Source organism: Eleutherodactylus coqui, chromosome 2 (assembly GCF_035609145.1).
Source record: "Eleutherodactylus coqui strain aEleCoq1 chromosome 2, aEleCoq1.hap1, whole genome shotgun sequence".
NCBI classification, from domain to species: Eukaryota; Metazoa; Chordata; class Amphibia; order Anura; family Eleutherodactylidae; genus Eleutherodactylus; species Eleutherodactylus coqui.
Window position 1 is genome coordinate 141527791 of NC_089838.1, and position 23075 is coordinate 141550865.

General features: G+C 41.8%; 1 protein-coding gene across 4 annotated transcripts in view; it reads right to left on the reverse strand.

The window, feature by feature from the left end:
• OSBPL8 (oxysterol binding protein like 8) overlaps positions 1-23075 on the reverse strand; it is a 193495-nt gene that overhangs the window by 162721 nt on the left and 7699 nt on the right. For all 4 annotated transcript variants that reach the window (XM_066591672.1, XM_066591673.1, XM_066591669.1 and 1 more), the window contains exon 2: positions 13397-13463. The gene's annotated coding sequence lies outside the window, so the exon portion shown is untranslated. The remainder of the gene's footprint in view (positions 1-13396; positions 13464-23075) is intronic.

Consider the following 23075-nt stretch of genomic DNA (forward strand, 5'->3'; position numbering starts at 1 on the left):
CAGGGAGCAGAGATACCGCCATTCCCAACCGTTTAGGTCTTTACAGGTCACAATAAATAGTCATCACTACATGTAAAAGGGTGACAGGGGGAGGTCATTCTGTCATCCATTGGCACTCCACAATGCAATCACAGGGCGCCAATGGGCTCCCACGGCAGCTGGAAGCCCGATAAAGGCCTTTGAAACTGTCAGGTATGCTAGCCTATCAGACTGATTGCTGATCAGTCAAAGTACACTAAACTGCACTACATGAGTAATGTAGTAGAGTGTAGCAGTGATCAAAAAAAAAAAAAAAAGGAGCTCAGTCAAGTTTACATTTATGAGAAAAATATTAAAGAAAAAAAAGATTTTGGCAAGAAAAATATATTTTTATTACTATAATTATTTGAAATTTTCAAATTTTACAATAATGCAATAAACATTTGACTAGAAAATTTCATAGTCTCATTAATACACAACAAACGTAGTTCACAATTATGTAGATTGAGGGAAAAGAGAGAAGAAAACATGGCTGAAATTCAAATTAAGAATACTCTTCTCCTTAGTTTCCTGGTCCAATCTTGAAGTTGGACTGCTATAAAAAACAAAAACAAAAATCAGAATACCAACGGCCTGGCTTGAGTTAAGGGGGGATGGGGGGGGGGGGGGGGGAGATGGTGTAGGTGGGGACGGTGGTAAGGGTAACTTCTGAGACAGGAGGAGCTTTTCCGATCGGGTGGACACTGCAAGAAACAGCTTTTGGGCTGTAGGTTATATTTTTAATGAAAAATGGCTTTTATTGTCCCAAAGTAATAATAAATAAATAAATAAATATAGATTTGTTATTTCCATGATTGTCTTGACCCAAACTTACCATATTAATTTATACCACACAATTAGCCTCATAAGGAAAAAATAATTCGTTTTTTTTATTCATAAAATGCAATAAAACCCAATCAAAAAGACAAATTACCCCAAATTGGTAGCAAAAACCATTTGTGCCGCTAAAATTAATACCTCAGATAGCTCAGTTCTTGGAATGCGACAAAGCAAATACAACTTTTTAAAGTGTTTCTATTGTAGAAAAATACTAACAGATAAATAAATAAATAAATAAAATAAAACTATAAGAATTTTTGACAATTGTCGTAATCTTATTGACCTGCAGAATAAAAGTAACATTTCATGAATACCAAAATAAAAGATTCTTTTTTTTTTTTTAAGATAACTTGACAAAAAAACATTACATGTACCTCAAAGTGGTACCATTAGAAGATATAACTAATACCATACAAGAACAATGCCTCATATGGCCATGTTGATGAAACAATAAAAAAGTTTTGGCTCTTGAAGTATTAACCCTTTCCAATCCAATTTGTATCCTGGTTTTCCTAGTGGGCTTACTCTTTTTCTGCCATTATACAACAGCGCTATATGCTGGCTAAAGCCAGTACTGCATGAGGTGACACATTGGATAGGCTGCGACAGCAGAGAGGCTAGCAATATACAGTAAGAGAACCCCAATGGACATATTACAACATTGGAGCTGTACAGCCTTAAATCATAATGTCTTCAGAGGTCAGACAGTGGATTGGAAAGGGTTAAGGAACCAAATAGACTGGTGACTAAGAGGTTAAATCTAGCCACATAATGATGGGAGCCGCGCTCTTCTGTCATGTTGCCTGCATAGAGAGATCGTTTATTGATAAACACTGTGGCTTCCTGCAGTGGCTACATACTGGCTTGTTCTAGACATTATGTATAAACAGTCAGTCTCATCCAATATAGCAAGTAGGCTATACAGGGGGGCTTTGTATCAGAAAAGTGGACTTCCCGCTTATGTGTTGAATTCCCATGAGGTCATAGGGGTTTAATTCCACGGAAACATATTGCAGTCAGTCCTACAGGACTAGGTTTATTAATCCGGTGACTTCACACGCAACATTTTTTGGAAGACACACTTTAACTTTTGATGCAGTTTTTTGATCCAAAGCCAGAAGTGGATCCAGCGGGAAGGAGAAGTAGAAGTCCTTGCTTTATAGTTCATTCTTTTCTAATCCACTTCTGGCTTTGACTCAAAAGACTGCAAGTGCGGTTTTAAAAAAAATAGGCTTTGCGTGAAGCCGCCCTAAAAAAAAAAAAAAGAAAGAAAAAAAAAAGTTAACCCCTTAACCGTGTATTTTCTAACATCGATCATATCCTTTCAACATCCATGCTCTAAAAATGTTACGTAACAGAGCTATGAATAATTCAATTAAATCCTGGTTATCATTTCATCTCCTAATGTAGTAAATGGGATGATGCCCAGGGTGATTAATTGTCCAGAATGTCAGCAGAGTAAGTGCTAACAAATTACATTAGCCAAAAAAGAACACCCGCGTTATCAGATGTGGTACTGAAAAAAAAAAAAAAAAGTTAAGAAACACCACACAATACAAAAACTTCTTAAAAGGGGTTGTCGCATAAAAAAGAAAAAATAGTTTCTTTGTGGTTAAATCCGGCCCAGTATTAAACACAGTTTTTTTGTATTTACACTTATTAATTGAATGCTTTTATCCCCGCAGATTCCAGGACTGGTCAGGGATGTTAGAAAAGCGCCACCTGCTGTGAGATTCTGTATCTGTCATAAGAAATACTCCAAGCTGGTCGCACATGCTCAGTCTTGCTTCTCTCTCTGGTCGTTCAGTCTAAAAGCAGCATAGGCGTGATCACTATGGAGGATTTCTGGAGATGGACCGGACGCAGAAAGGCTTTTCAATAGAAACAGCAGGTGGCGCTAATCTAACATTATACCTGGGATATCTGAGAATAGAAGCTGCACATGAGCCTAAATTTCAAAAACTATTTACACAAATATAGGTCTCAACTTTGTGGCAACAATTTGGTAAAGGCTTTCCCCGCTTCCATAGAAATGGGGGAAAATATACTGGAGCCTGTCATGTCCGACACCAGGCTTAGTATAATTTCCCACTGATGCACCTATCACATGAAAAGGTGTACGCTGCTCCATATGTTCAGTGCCTCCTGGCACCACCATGCGTTTGTTTTTGTTCTTTTTCCCCCTTTTAGCACAGGTACACTGTCTGTCTACAGTATTGTGTAGCATGGTGAACATTACTCCCTTTGAATGCTTTATTTTTTTTTCTCTACTTCAATAAATTAGGTTTTCCTTCAAAAAGAAGAGCCCAGATCCCATTCCTGAGGGTCTACACCTGACTGCTTTATGCTTCTACCTGGCACATTTGCATGCACCATATGTAATATAATAGAAAGGCAGTCATTATTGTAAATGGTCACAGGTGTACACACTGGAATAACAGTCTATTGAATATCTGGATTAAAAGTACCCTTTCCAGTGCATTGGATCAGGGTATACAAGTTTACTGGCCTTCAGGGATACAAGCCATTCACTTGGATGGTGCAGCCTACTTCCTGAAACCGTGCCAGGAGAAATAAATACAGTTGCAGTTCATCTCCCCGAACTCTATATAACCGGCCTCTCCCAACACATGATTAGAGAGAAAACGTGACAGCATCCAGGATGCAAACATTAACAAGCCTTTACTCGTCCAAGAATCACAACTGCAACGTTTCGACCATAAGGTCTTCATCAAGCAAAACCTTCTTGTTGAAATGTTGCCGTTTTGATTCCTGGAAGAGTAACTTTTAAACATTTGCACCCTGAACGCCGCCACGTCTTCCTTCTATGACTCTAGATTGGATCCATGGATCCTGGTTCCAGGTGACTATGCATGTGTTGCCCCACTATTGAAGTGTTCTGGATAGTACTGATTACTTTATCTGTGACTTTCAGATTAGGCGAGGTCTCTGTTGTAGCTTTTCGGAGCACCCAGTTCAGCTTTTTTCTTTTGCAATGCCTTTACGCATATATGATATATAAAGTGTGCAGAGTTCTCCAAGTATCTGTTGGCTGGGAGATAAGAAAAACCCAGGCGAGGCAAGGACTACATCACTGACTAATGCAGTGGATTGCTCTTCAGACTCCAAGTGGCACTTAAATCTGCACTTTTATCCACTCCAATTGGAAACGGTGTTCAGTTAAATTGTTTTTCCCATCCTCTCAATTTGTTCTTGGCTTCAGACAAACTACTTGTTGGAAGAGCCCCCTGACTATAAGCTGATCGCAAAGTGTCCCCCTGGCTGTGCCCCCCCACAATCAACCACTTTATGTAAGGAAAGTCTTCATTTTACAGCAAGGCACCCACAGGAGAAAGCAGGCATCACACGGCGTCCATTGCAATGAATGCGTTGTCTGTATAACCCGCAAGAGAAAGCCGCAACAGGTTTGTCAAGGATCCCTTGTCGATTGGAAAATCTGCATGCAGCGTTCCTGCAGTGAAGATGGTGCAGAATTTGCATCAAGAAGCAACATATCACTTTATTTGCACTGCATAGACGCAGATCCCCTTCAAATGAATGAGACACTTCACTGGTGTGGAATTAAAGGGGCTTCCATATCAAATGTGCGACTAAATTCCACACCCTAAGGAGTCCCTGCAGCCGTACATTAGGCACTGTGATGGTGCGCATGCCACCCTATGGTGCCCCCAAGGTAGAGGTTCTATGACATCTGATGGACCATGGGGCCGTTTTTTTCTTTCTCCGCCTGAATTCATATGATAGACAAACGCTTAATGGGAAGTCTGGACGTGGGACAAACAAGGCAGCTCCTACTCAACACCCCTTTCACTGCATTTCCACTTCTTAAGGCTTATTTCACAAGGGCGAAAAAAAATGAATTACCGTATATACTCGAGTATTAGCCGACCCGAGTATAAGCCGAGTCAATAGGTTTCACCACAAAAAACTGGGAAAACTTATTGACTCGAGTATAAGCCGAGCGATACTCGAGTATATACTAGGTAAAAAAAAACCTCCATACTCACCTCCCAGCCGACGTCTGTGTCTGTGCGACAAGCTGCTTGAATTCTCCCTGCTGTCATCCTCTCTGCTTGGCTCTGTCAGCACTGTGTAAGTAAGCGCTGTGATTGGATTGAGCACCAGCCAAATCACAGCTGGCGCTCGATCCAATCACAGCGCTTACTTACACAGCACTGACGGCAGGGGATTTGAAAGCCGAGCAGGGAGATGACAGCGGGGAGAATTCTAAAGCAGCTTGATTGGCTGTGAATGATCGAGCACCGGCTGTGATTGGCTGACGCTCAATCCAATCACAGCTCTTACTTACACAGCGCTGACAGCGGGGGATGACATAGCCGAGCAAAGAGCACGGCAGAGGATGACAGCGGAGAGAATTCAAGCAGCCTGCCACACCGCCGCCGGAGACACAGACGCCGGCTGGGAGGTGAGTATGGAGGGGTTCTTTTAAGCCTTGCCTGACTTGAGTATAAGCCGAGGGGGAATTTTTCAGCACAAAAAAAAAAATGTGCTGAAAAACTAGGCTTATACTCGAGTATATACAGTAATTAAAAATCGCTCATGTGTATGATCTTATTTTAAAGAATGGGGTTTATATTCGTGCAAAATTTTCGCGTCCCGCCACACACAAATCGCACATGGTTTTCTTGGCTGTGTAAAAACGGCCTAAGAATATGGTCTGCAGTACTATTCCTGTCAAGAAGGTAAAAAAAAAATTTTTTTTAAAAGCTACTGTTGGCATTAAATGGGTTTTTGCTACCTATATTAGTTTGTACTAATATCTTGTATCATTATTTCCAAACTTGGAATCTTCATTAAAAGTCACACAGATGCCTTGTTTTCATTGGACAATACTCCAACTACTAGCAGTATAAGTAAATGTATCACGCTTCGCATCACTTCCATGGTTTTACACAAGCGTCTGCGTTTTTACAAGCACTTTTGCGCTCGTATTTGCAGAACTGGCGTTGTGTTTTGGCATACACGAATCATGCACATTTGCACGTGCAAATAAAACACGCAACAATGCTCTCAGCCATTGAAATGGCCAATTGGTGTAATGAGCTTAGTATGTTCTCATTCTAAACAAACGTGCAGGAAAATAACGCGTGCTGCGGGTTTTTTAGTGGTTTCTGGGTTTTTTTAAGTGTACAAAATGTGCATGCAAGTGATGCACATGTGAAGAAAGCCATTGAAATCAATAGGTTCTATTCTGTGTATTTTGCACGCGCAAATACGCATCATTTGTGTGCGCAAGAAATACATGAAAGCATGCGAACGCAACGTTCATTGCGCAAATGTGTGAAGCCGGCCTAATACATGTTTTTTTTTTTCAAGAATTGCCAACACATTTTTCTGTAACTTACTATCATTTTATATTGTTAGTTTCTTTCATCTATCATAGTTGCCTCAGTGTTCAGTGCCATCTTTGTGAAGTCCCATGCATTCTTGCAAATGGAGACCATTACTGCCGTTCTATACTGCGGTCTTGTAGGTTTGTAAAGCCGAAAAAAATGTAATGTGTGAATGAAAACAGAGGAAATGTTTAAGGTAAAAAAACGAATATATATAATCTGCCATGTGAACATTTTGCATATTGTACAGTATATTCCTTTGCCCCCACTCCTGTATACCAGGTCGCAAACCCGTCTGAACCTGCTACACTTATAACTGGCCTTTTTACAACCCTGCTTCTAGAACAGAGTGTTAGCAGCAGGGCAGATTTCCGATCTGGGGGCATACAGTGCCTGGTACCGTGCTTATCATGTACTCACCAAATCTACAGTTACCGGCTCCGCTTACCCAACGCATTGCATGAATGAGCAGAGATGGAGAAAGCAAACAGGCTCAGGAAATACAGACGCACTTTCATCTATTGCTTATTGTCCCACTGTGACAAATATAACATGTATAACTAGTAAAAAAATATTTTTAATAAGACAAATGAAGTATACAGCCAGGACTAGACAAGGTGATTTTACACGGAACAGGTATTGATCAGATTCCCGCGATCCAGCGGGAACCTGAATGATAACACTGTGCAACACAATTTTTGTAACCGATAAGCAGATAGGCGGCTTATAGGAACTTTAGTGCTGAATTCAAATATGATATCTATAGATGAGCGAGCATCCAAATGCTCGGGTCCGTGTTATTCGAGTCGAGCTTTTCGTAAAATTCGAGAGCTCTACTCGAGTAACAAACCCCAGTGACTACAATGGGAGACCCGAGCATTTTTGTATGTGGAACACAGGGTCTCTCCCCCTCTCCCCGAGTAACGAGCACCATCGAGTACGCTAATACTCGAATGAGCATCAAGCTCGCCAGAGTATGTTCGCTCAACTCTAATGATATCCGTTTTTTCTGCCATGTAAGGTTTTCCATTTATGACGAATAATGTAACCCATTTGCCGTTGTATTGTATTTTTTGGAAATATGCCTGTACAATTAATCCGGTCGGCTCGCCATTAACCTTGCTTAATAAAAAGAATAACGAAAGTGATTGCGCAACTATTTCACAATCACTGTTACACAGCCGTGCTGACTGAACACTATAAGGGTAGGTTTATGTGACATATAGGGTATGTTTCCATGTGGCAGAAACACAACTGATCATCCACCAGTAAGTTGTAATTAATGAGCTGTGTTTTTACAGGTCATTGGTTAGACTAAATAAATCAAAAATCATAAAACAAAAATACATGTTTAGATTCGCTCTGTCCGTAAAAGTCTGATCAAAGTAACGCATTATTTACCTTGCACGGTGAGCATTGCCCCCCACCCCCCCCAAAAAAAGCCAAAAATGTGATTTTTTTTTTGGTCACTGTTTCCAAGAAAAAAATGCAATTTAAAAAAACAAAAACAAAAGAACAATCAAAAAAAGTTATATGTATTCCAAAATGGTACCAACGCAAACTACAGGACATTCCGCAAAAAATGAGGTCTTTACAACTATGTGTACGTAAAAATAAAAAAAAGGTTATCACAAGAAGATGATGGCGGCAGAAAATAAAATATATATTTTTGGATTCTCCTTACTTTTCATAATAATATTAAAAAAATAAATAAATAAAAGAATTGAATATATTTATCTTCTTGGTTAGATGTCACATTGCTAGCTTGCCCTAGTGGGATCTTTTTCCTAGAATATCTGATGGCCCATTGGCCTTATTACATGCATGAACATTTTAGGCCCTATTGAACTTTAATGGGATTGCCTTTGTATATGCACATTTTGCTATACTTTTGTCTATATAGTACAATATTGATTATTATTGAGGATTTCATACACTGGACATATTGATTAACTTCCCTCTGTCAGTGTGTCCATTATTTGTCTACACATTGCTGTGCATGCCCCTGCTGATCCACTACTGCTGACCTTGCCTGAGGATAGATCTTTAATATTTCAGACCTGGCTAACCACTTTACTCCCCAACAATGCAATAACATTACAAGTTGGTGAGGAGGTCAAAGCGATACATAAAACATATTTTGGAACTGCTTAATGTTTAGCCCTTATGTGGTACCAGTTTCAAAGTGCAGAACTGCAATGAGCAAGGCTGGGGTCAAAGAGATGCCATGGTGCCACCCAAGGGCTAATCAGGCCATTCCAGAATATAATACTTCTATAGAAGTAGCGCACTGTTGGCAAAGCAGCAGGCAGAAGCCATTTAGCTCAGTGCTTGGTAATAGCACGCATACCTATGAGTAATGTCCACCTCTCCAGCCCTTCTGGGAAAGAGTCCTGTACAAGGAGAGCCAGGCCTAGAGTGGTGAATCCTCAGCATGGGAGGTTTATGGATTGCAGTGGCTCCCGGTAGGGACTTAAAGGGTATGCTGCACTTCTAAATTTAAATAATGATTGTACCTTAGAGAAACCTGGCGCTAAGATGATTTGTACTTTTGTCACTTATAACAGGTAAATAATAGGATAGCCAAAAATGATGTTTTTGTACTGAACAATAACTAAAGTACTGGCCACTAGGGATCTTCCTTCCTTCTAATTTGCTGTCCTGTCAAGTGAAGTCTGTCTCTAGCAACAGACACACCAAGAGGGGACTCAAGTGTTGCAGAAGTCTATGGAGAGAGGGGGGGGGGGTAAACTGCTACAGGAGGGAGAGATGTGGGTGCTGCTAACAGTGAGTGACTTAAAGCCCTTTTACATGAAAAGACTAGTTTTTTTTGTTTGTTTTTTTTAAGTTGGATCATGCACATTTGAACAATAATTGAACATGTATGACTAAATGGTGAGTGAAGTTTACTCCTTAAGAGACCGCAATATGCCTTTTTACTGACCTGAATAATAGGCATCTCACTTGCACATACATCTTTTTAAGACATTGGCTTAGCTGACTACTGGCAGCCAGGCTCCTGCTCCAACAGCAAGTAGTAGAGAAACCTCAGATCCTGGTAGTTTAACCCTTTACATGCCACAATCAATAGCAATTGCAGCATGTAAGCAGATGACACGCAGACGGGGCTCCTCCTGTCATCCATCGGCACCCCACAATAGGATTGCAAAGTACCAATGGGTTTCCATGGCAGTTGGAAGACTGAAAAAAGCCCCCATGTCTGCCATGTAACTTGGCCTATAAGACCCAGTCTCCTGCGCTGCTTTGATTGGCTGAGGAGCCTTCGATAAACAAATCACATTTATGAATTGGCTGAGCTGTGGCGTTGATTGGCCAATTCATAAATCCCGCCTCCACAAGTGACAACTGTGATTGGTTGAGTAGTGGCCAAAAGAACCAATCAATGCAGTGCTGGATGTACCAATCACAGCCGGTGAAGCTCCAGAAAAGAGTGGGAGGGCGTGGATCGAGCCTGTTAGGTAATGTATGTCTTTTTATGTAATGCAGCTAGGGCTTATCTATGGGGTAGGGCTTCTATTTCAACCCCCTCTGAAAAAATAAGGATAGGGCTTATTTTTGAGGTAGACAATGAAAATATTTTGTTATTTATCGCAAATGATAAACGGCATAAAAATAGATTTGAAAGAAGTAATGCCAGGATTATTGTTCTCTTGCTTGCCTCCCAAAATATGCAATAAAAAGCAGGCCAAAAGTCAAATGTACCACAAGCTGGTACTAGTAAAAAAAAAAAAAAGCTCTGTTGCCGGAAAAGTAAATATGCTATGGGTCTTAAGGCACATTTACACACAAAGATGATTGCTCAAAATTCGTTAAAAAGATAGAGGGAATGACAGTTTGAGGAATCATTTTGCATAAGCTGCTAATGGGCACTAATGTAGAGAACAGCAGGTGGTCTATTCTCTGCATTCAGCTTCATTGTTCTGCCATGTGGGTCAGCTGAATACAATGTTATCAGCGCTCCCATGGAGAACATAGAGTGCCGTCTCTGTTATATACTCTTCGAACCCAAGGATGATATACTTGGTATCGCAGTAATCCTGCGGATCCAAATAAGAAAATTATTTAGTTATTTTTATTAAAATGGTAAATGCTGTAAAAACAAACCCTTAAAACAATGGCGCATTTTCTGCACGCTTTTTCCATCTTACCTCCAAAAAAAGTTTAAGCGCTGCGGAATAAGTTTGCGCTATACAAATAAAGATTATTATTAAAGAGTTATACTGCCCATTATATGAACCCCTGAAAAGCGCCATTAAAAAATACATCTTGGCCCACTAAGAACAAACCTTCATATGGATACATCAACGAGTTATATCGCTTGCAATGTGATGATGAAAATCACTTAGTCCTTAAGGCACAAAATCGGCTGGTCTCTGAGGGGTTAAAAGATTCATCTGTCTGTATAAACTTGCCCTATTAGCGAACTCTCATCTATTCGCTTGAGCGAATGATTTATCGCTCTGAATGGGAGATTTACTGTCTTCCAGCTACTAAAAATCACATTTACACGCAGCTCAGTACTGCTGTACACTATCCTACATGCTGAGGATATTCTTCAGTACAGGGAGTTCGGGAGCAGAATCTTCTGTTACTTCTACGTGCAGTTTATGGAGCCAACATAGCAGCTAGTCTCCACCCATGAGCTCAAAGAAAACTAAAAATTGGAGATACAGCCTAGGGAGGGGGAAAAATGTGATAAATGCAGAAAACAAGTCATAAGTTAGAAATAGCGTTATTCCTTATCTACACACACACACAGCAGCCAATTCCAAAAAGTTATTTGAAAGTGCATGTACTCTGGGTTGTGGTAGATAACAGGATAAGCTTAAGATCCTGAGACACTCACCAAGTGACATTTCCAAGACATGCTGAAAGCTGGCACACAGCTATGAAGGTCAGAGGGTTCTAGAATCAATGTCCACTATAAACCTATAACCTCATACATGGAATATTTACCACCTCTCATAAATTATACAATTTCATACAACATGTACAAATTTATGATTTATATGCTATAAAAGTCAAAAAGCAAAAGTTTATGAAAAAAAATGTTTATGTTGCACCCTGCTAGGTATAATAGATAAGAAAAAAAGAAACAAAACGAAATATGACTAAAAGAGAGAGCGAGCGCCATCAATCCATGCCAACTGCTATAGTCAATGGTTAAATAAAAAAAACACATCAGTGGTTTATTGTTTGCGGGAACACTGGTCCATAAGCACACTATGTAGCAAGCCATCATTGGTTAAAGTGTGACAAGCTGACAACCTGTGGTGTTTATCTCTTGTTGACCTAACAATGTAAACCCACAATAACGACTAAACCGGAAGGTAATTTCACAACTCAGATTTAAAGTTGGTAACATATCTAGCGGAAGCATGAAAACTAGCCAGAGCCCTTATCATACAGAGACACAAAGCAAGAAGCTAAGGATTTTGTAGTACTTTACAGTCACAACCCACTAATGAACATTCACCAAGAATGAAATACAATATATAACACCGCTCATTGGAACCTACAAGACGTATAAAGTCCTGGTTGTGTCCAGTAAACCAGTCACTTGTGTTTTGCATCATCCCATCAACCAGTCTGTTTAGAGGCAACTATTCTAAAATATGAAGGAATTCATGGAGGGATGTCTAGGCGACAATATTTAAAGGGTGACACTTTGCTTTTACTTATTGTATTGCTGCACCACCAGAGGACAAGTACTCATAAACAAGGCAGTGAGTAGCATGGCGCCAGAGCTAGCGTGCAGCCTAGCTGGCAGATCAACAGGGTCTACTGGCTAACTGCAGAGCGGAAGTGCCAGGCAGCTACGTGGCATGCCAAGCTGCCCAATGAGCCATCACGCAGAAGGCTTACTATGGGCTACAAATGAATAACGCAGCTAACTCTACTCTACACGTGACGTTACGTTTGACTACAGCGGTTGCATGAATGATGAATCGCATGTGATCACTACAGGAGCTTCCAGGACCAGACAGGATTGGCTGGAGTACCAGGACATTTAAGGCTATGTTGACATCTGCATTGGACGCCTCTGTTCCGAGGCTCTGTCGCAGATCTTCTACAAAGGACTTTTTTGTCTGGTAAACCGCTGGGCGAAGGAAATTGAAAATCGACCCCATTATAGTCAATGGGGTCTGTTTGCTGCGGTTCAGTTCCATCACAAATGGCGTCAGTTTAGCCAAGGTATTCTCCTTTCCTGCTCCCATAACGAGGCAGGAAAGCGGAATCCACAAACGCAGATGTGAACATAGCTAAAAGTAACATGTAGTGCGTTAGGCCAAAAAAAAAAACCACACACACATGTGCATCTAGTTGAGGCCATTACCCACACCCTTTCCCCAATGCTGATCCAGAGGAAGGCAAAAAACGCCAATGGAGGTAGAAGCCAAAAACTTTCTTCCCGACTTCAATCTGGCAAACAGGAATCATCCCTGGATCACCGACCCTTCTGAAGTTATTAGGGGCTATAACATGTAATATTGTCACACTCAAGAAAGGCATTCAGGCCCCTCTTAAATTCACCATCACCACGTCCTCAGGCAGAGAGTTCCACATTCTCACTGCTCTTACAGTAAAGAACCCCCTTCCACGTCAGTGTGGAAACCTTCTTTCTTCTAGACGCAGGGGGGAGTATTGTCCCCTGAAATATTTATACATAAGAGTTTTTTCTTGTTTAAACAGTTATGTAGCCGCTGCGCAATTATGAACACTTTTGGAAAACCCCTTTCAAATTATTGATGCGTTAATAGGATTCCATATGCACATGGTGGAATTTTCCATGCAAACTTTGCCTCTGATAAGTAGCAAAAACCCACAGCTTCCTGCCATGTTTTTTTCAGCGTGTTGGCATGCAGATTTAGTCCTGTCAATAGGTAAGATCCACGTGTGGAATCCCGATGTGCCTTCGTTTTAAGCGGCATGTCACTTCTTAAGGCGTAAACGTGTCAGAATTCCACACGTGGATTTTGCCTCCCATCGACAGGGATAAATCTGCGTGTAGCTCCACGGATTTTGCCCCGGTTTTCAAGGGTAGAATTTATGTGAAAACTCTCCGGTGAATTCCATCATGTGAACATGCAACATATACCCCATGGCTCATCTTTCTGAACTACAAGTAGTATTCACCATACCTGATAAAACCAGCGGATGGCAAGTATGGAGCTCCTTCAGCACATCATGAGTCACGCATCTCCATACCTGAAAAAAAATATAAAATAATACTATTATCCACATGACCACAAATCTTTATTTCCCATATTCAATTAACCCTTTGCAATCCAATTTTGGATCCAGAGTTTCCTAGGGGGCTCTCTCTTTCTGTCATTATACAATGGCGCCATTGCTGGCTAGAGCCAGTACTGCGGTATATGACATGCTGGGGAGGCCCCCGACAACACAGCGGCTAGTAATATACAGTAAGAAGACCCTGCTGGATGTTTTCCGACATCGGAGCTGTACAGCCTTCAATCAGAATGTCTTTAGACGTCAGACAGTGGATTGGAAAGGGTTAAAAGAATCATGCCATCTATTGTAATATTCTCCATTGCAGACAGTACATTAGCAGCGTCCTCAGAGGTGCCACTGCTTCAGCTCCACAGTTCTGCAGGAATATTGGGAAACTTCCACTTAAATATCTTTTGTCACCATCTGAGTGAGGAAAACCCATCTTCCCATTCAAGCAATATCACGTTGGCAGCAGAAATGAAACGTTCATAGATCTAATCAGACTGGAGAATACATAAAGGCCAAATGATGTAGCGACTAAAAACAAGAATTCGCTAAAATATTAAATACATGTGATATTAAAGAGTAGATAAACCTTTCGGTGTCTATCACATGTCAAAAGTATGATCAGTGGGGTCCTGCTGCAGAGACCCCTGCCCATTGCTAAAATAAGGGAGATAGGACACTGTGCCCCCTCAGCTGTCTTGGCTGTTTTTTAGGTCCTTTAGGCAGCTGAAGATGGCCGCATAGAGCTCTATAGAAAGTCAGGGTTCCCTGTTGCAGCAGAGCTGGAGGGTCATACTAGACCCTGGCCAGCTCTGCAGTGACTAATGTCACTACAGGGGTTGCTTTCCCCTGTAACTGGGACTCCTATAGATGCCCCAGCTACAGTGGGAAAGTGTCAAAAAAAATGTCCCCCAGAGGTCTTGTATGACGTCATAGTGGACATAGATAGTAAAAAACATGATAACATACACATAAAAAAAACACATAATTCCAGAATAAAAAAATATACATAAGAAAATAACCCAAAGACGACGCCAACTAAAACTGTCGCCGTATGCGCCCTGTAAACCAAAACCATACATACTATATATCAAAACTACTGAAACAACTAAAGGAACCCGTTACCGTACTTTATTTTAGCATAAATATCCTAAATTTTAAAAAATTACTATAAAATGTTAAAAAATTTGTTTTTAGCATTTTACCCCTAATAAAACCGAGGAAAAAAAGTCAGGGAAAAATCCCAAAAAAAGTGTCTGGTCCTTAAGGTACAAAACAGCCTGGTCCTTTAGGGCTTAACCAGAAAGTGATGATGTACGAGTGGCTAGGACTGAAGAAGAGAACAGACCTCCGGAGAGCAGTGTGCTGGACGTGGACCAAGCCTGCTAGCTAAGTATAATAAGATCTAGTGCCTCTTTTGGGGCAAAAAATAATATAAGGCAGGGTCTTCTTTTCAGGGAAAGACGATATTCCTTTTTTCACAGTCCATCCATACATGTCTATGTGGCTATGGGGAAAACAGTGGTTTGCACAATCCTGCGTTTAGTATCTAACCGATATCCTTACTTTTCCAGACTTTGTCCATATGTAGCATCACACTTCTCCCCAATGCTATCCTATGTTTTATCTCTATTATAGATTCTGCAGCCTGGTTCATTTTCGAACCAAGAAAGATAAAGTCTCGCACGCATTTTTTGGCCACGGTTTTGATTAGAATTTAGCCTTTTTTTGCAGTTGTCATAATTTTAGTCTTCTCTAAATTCAGGTAGAGGCCCATATTTTCACTTTTAGTTTTAAATCTTCCATATCAGCTGCTTCAGACCTGCTTCTGTTTCTTCAAGCAGAGTCGTGTCATCCACATAGCGGAGATTGTTGATGTTTCTACCACCTATTCTCACCCAGATTTCCAATTCAGCTGGGTCTATTTTCCGCATGATCACTTCTGGATATAGGTTCAACAAGAAGGGTGAGAGGATGCAGACTAGTTACAGATAAACTTAAAGATGATATCTGTGACCACAGCCTGACAAAGAGGCCCAAGTAGCCTTCAAGACTTGCAAACTTTTTTGATTATCCAATCAAGTTAGCTCTATAATACTTTTGTCTTTTTTTCATACATGAGTATTTAACATCACATCACTTTTTCTTCTTCTGTCCACATGGTACAAAGACTATTTGTGCACTACATTATTACATACATACACACATAAAAGTGCATATATACATACGCAAGTTATATACTGTATATTACATATACACACTGGTCTCTCCGCATACAATATTAATTGTTTCCAGGACAACCATGTCTTAGAGAGACGGGAATTCCCGGACCTATCATATATACAGTCTCCTGTTCTGTATAATAGAAGAATATAAAGCGTATTAGCAACGTGTGGCCTTCTAGTATCCTACCACGGACTAGCTCATGTACAAGGTAAATCCCCTTGCAGAACATTTTGCACATAGGCAGATTGGCAACATTCAGATAAAACATGAGCAGAAAATGGAGTCTATGCAGATAGGAAGTGTATTGTAGAGCTTCCTAGCAGCAGATAGCACATAATAATCCCGCTCTTGTAGATAATGCTCCGGACAATGACTCACTGCGCCAGTGTTTACACACATAATCTCATGAGCCGCTGAAGGAGGGAGCTGGAAACCTCAACTAAAAATTGGATCAACACCAGATGAAACCGCTCAGTTCTGTATGCACACATCACAGGGCTCCGGAGGATAAAGGGAATATTCAATGGCTTGTAGATAACTCACTGGTAGAGGGCGAGAAACCATTCATCTGGGCATGACTCAGATCCACCTCCTTCTCTTCACTTTTTGGCCTTGTGCAGTTAAAGGGCCATTGCAGTGATTTTCTTCTTCATTCTGTAGCATATAATGAGCTGGTGTGCCCTTGCTTAGTTATTTCTCTCTATCGGAAATGTTCTCCTCAGATGGTCATGTGATCTCAATGCTGGCCAGCTAAGAGTGGTTTCATATCTGCATTGGGGATTCTGCAGTCCTGCTCGTCTGTGCAGGGAACAGTAAAGGGGGGAATCCCCGCAGCTGAACGGTTTCATCTCTGGAAGTACCGAATCGTGCCAGACACACCCCATTGACTAAGTCAAGCTGGTAGGCTTTTGTACGGAAGAAAAAGTCCTGCATGCAGCCCTTTTTCTTCCGGTATTTCCATCTGGATCTGCAAGAGCATCTCCGGCCGGAGGATCCAACGCAGGAGTGAAAGCGGTCTAAGACCTACTTGTGTTTGTGTGCAAAGTTACTAGTCAATTTCTCAGTCTGTGTGATGCCATCATATAAATCCTACCACAGAGACTGCCTGAAGGGGGACACAGGCACTCCTTTCAGTTAGTGATGATGATCACGCAGTTATGATAGAGGAGATCACAGCTCATCCTCTGGATTGTATACTTATGGTCCATAGGTTATTTAAATATAAAAGATAATTAAACTCCCTCCCCCCAGCAAGCAGAAATGGATGGAGCTCTGCGAATGCTTGTTTTTTGCGTCACGAGCAGTAGTTTTTATTTGTACCATTTTGGGGCTTTTTTTAATGAATTTTTGGGCGGTAAAACACAAACAAAATACACATTTTGCCTCTATATTTTTTTTAATGTTTTTTGCTGTGCAGGATTAATAGTGTGCTCAAATTACAGTATAGGTTGCAGCAGACATGATGATACCACACATGGGGTTTTTCTTAAATGTTTGTTTTTAGACAAGTAGGGGGAAAAGAGCAAAAAGTTTTTAGGTTTTTTTTTTTTTTAAAGATATATATATTTTTTTTCACACTGTTTATGCCCCTGGGGGAGACATGAACTGTAGTAGCTATGATCATTATTGTAAGGCATTGCAGGACTTCTGCACTGCAATGCCTTATAGCTTGTTATAGTGATCATAGGCAATGGCAAAGCAGGATGCCTATATCTGGCATCCTGTTGCCATGGCAACCCATTGGCGTGCCATGATTTCATTACAGGGGTCTGATGTCACAGAGGGAGCGTCCTCTCTCTGTGAACCCTATACATGATGCGACCTACATAGCTGCGGCATGTAAGTGGTTAATAGCAGGAGTCGCTGTCCTTATACATCCCCGCTGTTGCAGCAGGAGGCCCGCTATCAGAAACAGCCGGCTCGCTCATGAACCAGATGTGAACTATAAGGTTACGCTGTGTCGCGTTAAGTACCCCGCTGACATAATGTTACCGCCTGTGGCGTTAAGAGGTTGAGCATCAGTACCAGAAAATATTTCTCAAACTTACACATATAGGCAGCACAGTCAATGTGAGTGAAACCCCACAGACACTAGGGGTAATTCATGCAAGCACATTGCAGGGGTTCTATAATTGTAGACCTTTCACACAGGCAACAGTGATATCACCCCGAGAAAAAGGCATGTGTTCTGTGTGATATCGCAATTTTGTGTCGCTACAAAGCTACAAGTACGCGCTCTTTTGAAATATAAGCCCTACCCCCAAAATAAGCCCTAGCTGCATAAAAAAAAAAAAAAACACAACAGCCACGGTCCGCTCTGCAACACGTCTTCTCTGCAGCTCCAGCAGACTTGCTTGTAGTTTTCCTTCAACGCTTCCTGGTCAAGGGTTCAAAATCCCCGCCTCCAGGAAGCGCTGACTGTGATTTGGCTGAGCCACGGCACTCGAGAACCAATCACAGCCAGCGCTTCCTGGAGGCGGGTATTTTGAACCCTTGACCAGGAAGCGTTGAAGGAAAACTAGAAGCAAGTGTGCCAAAGCTGCAGAGGAGATGCGCGGTGGAGCTGACAGCGCCTCTTAGGTGATGTATTCTTTTCTAAGCTAGGGCTTATTTTAGGGCTTTTACAAATGTAAACATGGATGCCATAAAGTGAAGACAACGGGAGATCTCATGCCAGCATTTAAAGAAAGAAAAAAAAAGTGTCACACATCATATTTGTGGTAAAATGTGGAGATTTGATTCTCTGCCACTCTTGCCTCCTTTCAGAAAACCCAGTGGAGCTTAATGGCGCCCTGCGCAGCCAGCTGCAGGCTGGCAATTTTCCTACGATTTACACAAGCAATTGAAAAATCATCGCACAAAACTATATCTTGCATGCTTTTGAATTTCCGGCTCACAGACAAGCGAAGGCGATTCATCTTACTCCAATGTACATACATTTTATGCTTGGTCTGAAACCTATGTCTTAGGGTGACTACCCACTACAGTTTTTTTTCACTGTGAAATTTGCAGCGTTTTTTTCCTGCAGGGGTCTATGGGACTTATAATGTTAAAATCGCGATCGCGCAAAGTCACAATTTACCGCGAAATTGCGATTTTGCGCGATCGTGATTTTAACATTACAAGTCCCATAGACCCCTGCAGAAAAAAAAAAATCCCGCGAATTTCGCAGTGAAAAAACACTATAGTGGGTAGTCACCCTAAATGTGCATTCACGGCTGCATTACGGCCCAGTTGGCATTTTCGTGTCTCTGTTCCTTTTTTGGGGGTAAAAAAAAAAATAAAAAATAATGAATGAATGAATGAATGAACGAACAGAGAAAGCTTTTTTTTTTTTTTTTTTTTTTTTTTAAGGCGTAATGCATATGGGCAGATTTTTGCTGCGGAATCCGAAGCGGGCGTCCACCTCCGGGTTCCCCAGAGTTAACCCTTCAAAGCATACTTTGGAAAAAGGATTCTTCATGCACATGAGCAGAAACCAGCTGCAGATGAAAGATCGCAGCACGCTTCATTTTTCTGTGGTTCCTGCACGGACGTCTTCCACTGAAGTTGCCCGACTCATGGCCCGGCCGCAATAGACATTGCAGATGGGCTGCAGATTCTGTGGGAAAAGCAGAAGTTTAAAAAAAAAAGTCTGGACTGCGCATGTACGATAGTGAGCCGTGCGGACCATCCCAAGTACAGATGAAGGTTCAAGAATGCAGATACACGGGGCCGCCGCCAGGGCTGGATTCCGCATGCAGAGTCCGCCAGGGCTGGATTCCGCATGCAGAGTCCGCCATGTGCAGGAGGCCTAACGAGTACATTGGGGAAACAAAAACCCTATATATTTGGGTAATCATACCAAATAAAGATAACATTTTTACTGCAAAAACAGGACCTCTCCTCCCAAATAGTGAAATGGTGTTTTTTTATTTCCCCATTTAGAAAATTTTTTAAAGTTTCCCATTACAATATATTGTATCATTGAAAAATACAACTCCTCTTGCAAAAAAAAAAGATGTAGCTACGTCACTGGAAAATAAACGTATGACCGACAGTGGGAATACCAGAACAGCCGGAGCATCAATGATCCTTCATCATGAAAGGGTTAAAAAGGTAGCAAGATTAAAAATCTAGATGCTTGATAAAACATAGTGTGGATCCATATTCCTGTGTGTAAACCCGTCACCATACATGCACGCACGTACGTATGTATGTATGTATGCATGCTGCACTTTGCATAACATGCCATCAATGTGCCCAACTGGCCAGGCAAAAAAAGCAGAAGGGTGAAAGGGTAGTTTCACATGGGCGATCGCAATATTACCGCAGGAAAACCGCAGCAAAATATAATCGAATCTTCCTTTGCGCAATTTTTGATAGGCAGCGCTGCTTTTTCTCGCAAAAGCAATGCTGTTGCTTTTGATTGCCTGTATGTTTTTTTTCACGCCACTTTCTTGTAGGGGCCGTGTGACGTGAGTGGCACGCTCCAGCTCCATGCCCGAGTGACGGCGTTTACAGCACATTTATTTATCCAAGGTTTATTGCCTTCATTTAGCAGGTTGTTCTTTAGTAAATCCATTTTCCGAGGAGCGGCGTGTTTATCCGCCATGTAATGCTGCCATTGTTCGCAGCTGCTATATGCAATGGATCCATTGTCATTTTTAATTACACGAGCAGATTTTTCAATACGGAAATAGATAGCTAAACGAGGACAACGAGCGGCATTATGCTGCCATATGCGGGCAACATAACAACCATTATGGCTTTATTATTTGCTTAGTCACAGAATCCAGCAGCTTCACAGAACACTCCGGGGAACGGTTTAATGAGAAGGTGATTAGAAATACCGTTTATTTACAAGGTTAAATACATGCGCCAGGGTGCAAGAGAGTAGAAGGCGCGTTTACACCGGCGCCATCACTTCCCATTGTCCGGCTCCGTCTTAAGGGCATTTTACACGGACCATTATCGCTTAAAATGGGTTCAAACGAACGAAATTGCGCGATAATCGGCCGTGTAAATGCAAAAAAATGGTTTACCGTTCATTCACTTCTCGTTATCACGGACTTTCAGTCAACATTAAAATAAAATATATCATTGGCGTCTCACCGCGTGTAAACCCTCCCCGCTACACATAGAAGGTGAAGTGCTGAGCGAGGAACCCGCGATTCAGCGGTGAACTCTGCCTGTCTAAATGCTCTGCACGAGCGCCAACGACCTTAGCGGTGAGGCAGCGCTCCTGCAGATGTTTAGACATCTCTCGTCCCGTGTAAATGGGACAGTAGGAGCTGAACAACCAGAAAAGCCGAATATGCCGATCCGCCATATGCTGGCACTGAACGATGCCAGACTGCACAGACTACAATGGGGGCCTCCCAGATCAAGGCGTGCTCTTTGGTATCTTCCGCGCCAGCAGTGCAGCATGCTGTGCTATTTTGTGTTGGAGGCTCCAATGTGAACATAGGCGAAGGGTCCTTTTAGACGAGCCAATTCTTGTTTGAATGAGTGAGCAACGACAGCGCTAGCTCCTTCCCTCTCGTGCGGCCTGTTTAGACAGGCAGAGGCATCAGTGGCTCGTTCACACGAGAATCGTTCCATCCCTCCTATTCGCCGTATGAGTGAGTGAGATGGACTCAACGATTGGGAAGGAGCCAATAATGGGTTTTAGGTCTGCTTATAATGGATGAACGAAAAGTGAACAATTTTCACATTTAGACCGAATGATTATTGCTCACGTTTGCTCATTTGAACGATAATTGTTCCATCTAAGAACACCTTAAGTAAAAGGGGCATTTAGACACAAAGAGGGTCGCTCAAAAGATGGCTTATGAGTGATCATTTTGCAAAATCTACTAATTTGTACTAATGCCTATTAGTACCAATTAGCAGCATGTGAGCCACTGAATTTATTCAGAGGACCGCCTGCTGTTCTCTGAATAAATTCTCTTTGTTCTGCAGGCGGGGCTAACAGCTGAGATAATGCAATCAGCTGTTATCAGCTCTCAGGCAGAGCACAGCATGCGGTCAGTCTTATCAGCTGTTCTGCTGAACTGAAATCCATCATTTGGCAGAAAACTGAAAGGGCATATTTACACCCAACGATTATTGCTCAAAAGATGGCTTTTGAGCAATAATTATTGGTGTAAATAGGCTTTAAGTTTCTTTTAGACATGAACTTTCATAAGGCTGCACATACACATTAGATAGCTGTCAGCCAGCCAGATCTCTTCTACAATCCCCTCACACACATGAAAGCTTAAAACACAGAGGGGAGAAAGCCCCTTCCAGGCACCTTAAGCAGCGATTTATCTCCTGAGGACAAAAAAAAAAAATAAAAAAAAATTGGGCAGCTGAAACATAACTCCATGATCGTCATCTCCATAGACATCTGCAGTCAGGAGAGAGCTGGAGGCCATCATCCACATCAGGTGATCAGTTGGCCCGGCTGAAATCAGTGGGTTTAGTCAATCTATATGTAGGGCCATAATGTGTGGGAGGTGGCCTAACTAAGGAGAGCAAAGGGTGTAGAAGTGGTTTGGTTGTTGAACAACTGGTTGAATGAACGATTGTCTAGTGAATGTTCATTTCACATTCCATGGAATAAAAGTGTAAAGGGGTTGTCCAGTTGTAAACATTTGATGGTGTATCCTCAGGACAGGTCGTCAATAGATCAGTGTGGATCCGTCACCTGGGACCGACCACTGCTGATGAGCTGATTGCCGGCCAGTATGCATGTACACCAAGCAGATTTCTGCAGGAAGCAGACAGCTCTGTTCTCACAGCAGTAGCCCACCTTGGTGTCTCAGCTCAAATTCCCATTCATTTCAATGGGAACTCTGCCTGCAATACCAAGCTTGGCCACTGCAGTAAGAACAGAGCTGTCTGCTTCCTGCAAAAATCAGATCAGTGCAGGATCACATCTGCCCAGAAAATAGCTGATCGTGGGGGCCCTAGCAGCAGACCCCTTCTGATCTACGATGGATGACCTATCCAAAGGATGGGCCACCAATAGTTTACAACTGGACAAACTTTTTAATCCTCTTTAATAGAGCCAGTTCTATCACATTTGAAGGTTGCAACGCCAAGTTCTAAGAGGAGTATGTGATGTCACCCGTAGAGGATGGATGCGATCTCATCTACCACATACTGTAGTGCCTTTTATATGACTACTTCGGGTGAGCAGATGTCCTGTGAGACTCCCCCGTTACTTGCCGTCCGACGAGGTGCTCTAGCCTTGTGTTTTCCCATCTAGTATTGGTTAATAAGATGAATGGTCCTGATGAGACACGCTCCATAGTAATATGGGTGACTGCTATCTTTTACGCAGTACCGTTACACTGGTAGAGATTACATATCATTACTGAGAAT